Here is a 3,881-nt window from a genome sequence, read left to right as displayed (position 1 = left end):
CCGAGCCCCGGCGCGCTGCTGCCGCTCCGCCGCCGCCAGCGCTCTGTACCTCAAAATGGCGGCTGCGGTAACGCCGTGAAATGTCACATCCGCATGAGGGGGAACAGCCCCGCAGCCGGGGAGGGAGGGAGCGAGTGAGAGAGGGAGGGGAACAGCGCCGCGGCCGCCGCCGTCGCCACAGGAGGGCCGGAGGGGCGGGGACAGGGGCCGGGCCGGCGCTGCCGCCGCGGCCTCCCCGCAGGGCTGCCGCCACCTGCGCGGGGAGCGCTGCGGCCGCGGGTCTGCACTGTCCGCTGGGCCCTTCGCGGCCGCTGCGGCGGAGACCCCGCTGCTCGCCCCGGCTCTGGCTGGCGGGGGCCGCGCCCTGTGCTCGCCGTGCGGGCCCGGGGCGGGGAGCGGAGGGAGCCCCGCGCGGCCGCGCACCGACACCGGCCGCCTCACGCGGGACCCGCGGGGCTCCGGCCCGGCTCCGGCGCAGCCCCGTGGGCTCGGTTGCCTCTTGCGCCCTGGCCCGCGGGTGTGTGGCTGTGCGGGGGCTCATGGCGGACCCTCCCCGTCACGGGGCTGCAGCCGGAGCCGGGGCACGGCCGGGCCGGGGGCTCTGGCGGGGCCGTGCCCGAGGTGGGCCCTGCGCAGAGCTCGGCCCGTCCCCGGCAGGGCACTCGCTGCCACATTTCCCACTTGTGCGGCGTGGACGGGCGGATAAAGGACATATTTGTGAGACGTGTGGAAAGGGAAAAATCTGCTGTAAACAAGACTGTTCTTCGCCTGCATGCCACTATTTTTTAATGAGCCTTGCCTGAAGGATGTAGTCGCTCCCAGGGAAGAGACCTGTTTTCAGAGGAGGGATGGAGGAGGCAGGGGTGCATATGAATAAATAATACCAGGCTGCGGTTAGAGCAGTGAAGGAAGCAACTTCATCTAAGGATGAAAGTGTAGTTGGAAGGCTGTGGAGAGTTCCATTAAACAGTCCAGTGTTTGCTTCAGAATCCTGGGAAACAGGCAGCAGGACAGTCTCCAAAGGGAAGGACTCAGAACGTGCAAAACTGGGCCTCCTGAAGGGACTGAAAATGTACCTAAGCAGACAGTGCTGATCTGCCTGCAAGAGGATAAATTAGTTTTAAAAATTATTTGTTTTTCTAGTTTATAAAATGAGCAAATCAAAACCAATCTGAGGGGAAAATTCAACCTGTCTGGCTTCCAGTTTCTCAGCAGCACAGGAGTCTACAGGGGCAGGAGAGGAAAATAATTTCCAAGTGTAGAGTGTGAAACCCTGCCTTAAGAAGTAAATTCCAGGTCTAGAAAGTGGAAAAATAAGGGAAGATGAGGATAGTAGTGGGAAGCTCAGGTTTTAAAAACACTTACTTTGATAGTTTGCCTCTCAAAAAGTATATTCCTACTTTCCTTATTGTTCCTCTGAATTTTCAAAAGCTTTTTAAAGAAAAATGAATTACAAATCTGGAAATTTTTTGTTGCTATTGACCCAGGCAAAAACATGACAAATCTGGGGTTACAGTGTCTCAGCAAAAGAGGAAGATTAGGACAGAGTTCAGAGAGAGATTGATGCACGTATCTTTAGTCTCCTAACATCCTAAACTTTGAGTTCCCCACTGTCAGTATTTCCCTATAATTACCTCCCAGAAAAATTGCTCTTTCCTAACAACTTCCATTCCAAGCTCCTAAATCATACACAGGTTTAAACTCATCCTTCCATCCTCCCTTCCAAGTGATCCCCAATACAGGATGAACCAGTATGTCACAACAAGAAGGTGGCTACGGGTTATTACCTGATTCTTCAGCCACAGACACTGGTCTTGTGGGCATGGAACAACTGAGGAAAACAATTTCACTACTGCAAAGAGCGAGTCGCTAAAACTAACTGTAGGCTGATATTACCATAAGCCTTAAAAACATTCTTTTGTATGCAAAAACTCCTCTGAGCTTCAGTTCATTTTAAGGTAGCTAATTTTCCAAAATTGTCAAAATAACGTTCCAAAATTCCTACTGTTTTAGGGGAGTAAAAATTGTACAAAATTCATCTGTACAAATACTTTGCTGTGGAAGAGGTAGTATTGAAGAGAGCGGAAGGAATCTTCCTGTCATTAGCTGCATGTGGGAACAATGTATCATCAGTTTGTGAAGGCAACATATCAAAATCCAGCACTTGATTGTATATTCCTAATTTAAGTTAACCAAGTCCAGTTACAATAAGGTCTAAAGTATCCTAAAATGTTTTGAAAAGACGTATGAAAATGTGCCATTTGTATTGTGCAAAGCCAGCAAAAATCTATTGAGAATTGATTCAAGTATTTCTATTTAAGAGGGAATAAATTTTTAGTATGGGTGTATAGTAATGTCAAATGCATTTATAAAATAATTAAATAGCAGGCATTTTATACCATCAGCCAGTAATTGTAGCAGTGTGATTTGATTGTTTCTAAGCAGGAAATAGAAATCTTATTAACTGTTGAGCCTAAGGTGAAGTCCAGATCTCAACATATGCTAACACTTTATCCTAACTACATGAATAATACTTCTGCTGAATATTCCTGACCTTTTGCCACTCCCTCCTGAAACTTTCTGCTCTCCAGTACAAGACACAAAGGCTCTGCCCTTTGAAGGAAAGGACGGTCACCTTTGTATAACCACTCGGCTGTGTCACTGCCGCCAGCATTTCACACTGCCTCCATTCCAGCACTGATTCCAAATCGCTTATTTATCCAGCTGATCCATAAATGCCTCCTATTTTCTTGCAAACCTGTTTCTGCACTGCACACCGCATCTTCCTGTGACTTCTGTGCACTGTAGTTCTGATGGCAAATTCCTTGTGCAGGAAAGTTGGGCAAATCTCTGGCATGGGTTACTGATATTTACAAAAAACTAAAGTAAATATCATTAGCAGGAACATAATGAATAGAGTCTAGGTATCCATTCCTTTCATTCTTGTCCTTCCTTTTTCACTCCTTCCTTTCGTTTCTTACACCCACTAACAGAATCTTCTCCAAAGTTAGGCCTCTGTCCTGTCTTCCAACCCAGTCCCTCTTGGCCCTTGTGTCCCCACAAAGCACTGGGCAATCTGGTGAAGCTGCACCTAGCACAGGATTTCATCTCCCAGGTCCAGGCCATGGATCAGCAGGCAAAGGCGATCCCCCCGTGTGTGTGCTGGGGTCAATAGGGTTGTGACTGGCTGCAGCCTTGCCACATTCCCTCCACATTAGTCATCCTAATGAGATGAAGTTAAAGAGGTGCTATCATCTTTAAAATGCCATTGAAGAAATGGGCTTTGTTTTGCAAGGCTGACCTGCTCCCCAGCCTCCCTGAAACGTAAAAATAAATCCAAGTCAGGCTGTTTATTTTTAAAACACTCACAAGCCCGTGTTTGTGCACCAGGCTGAGCCTCCAGGAACCAGAGAGAGCCCCGTGTCTCCCTGTGCCTCTGCCCTCCAGGAGAGAGATCCTGACCGTGGCAGAGCCAGGGAGGTTCTTCCCATCCTGCTCCAGGCTACCCCCCATCTTCAGCCGGGCCTGACGCCCACTGCTTGGAAAAATTTGGGAGGGAACTGCAGAAAACTGAAGGAAAGGAGGAGGGTGCTCAACCCATCCTGTGCCCCGTGGCAGAATCAGCCAGACCAGGCGTGTTTCTGCCAGCCTGCTCATTTCCTCCCTGCTGCAGGAAATCTTGCTTCCCACTTGGCTCCATTTGCCGCCCTGGCTTCAGCCTAGAGATGGCCTCCCCTGGCCAGTGCAGAACTTGTTTCCAGCACCACGTATGGTGCTCCATAATGTGTGCAGGTGGCCGTGTCTATAATTAAGAAGATGTATAGCCATTTAATGAGAGGAGGGAAATTACACCAGCACACACCCTTAATACAGATGCACTA

This window comes from Corvus kubaryi, unplaced genomic scaffold (assembly GCF_017639235.1).
Source record: "Corvus kubaryi isolate FWS band 111438036 unplaced genomic scaffold, C.kubaryi_AGA036_p1.0 37387, whole genome shotgun sequence".
Classification (NCBI taxonomy): Eukaryota; Metazoa; Chordata; class Aves; order Passeriformes; family Corvidae; genus Corvus; species Corvus kubaryi.
The sequence above is the reverse complement of the archived record's forward strand: the minus strand, read 5'-3'. Positions refer to the sequence as shown.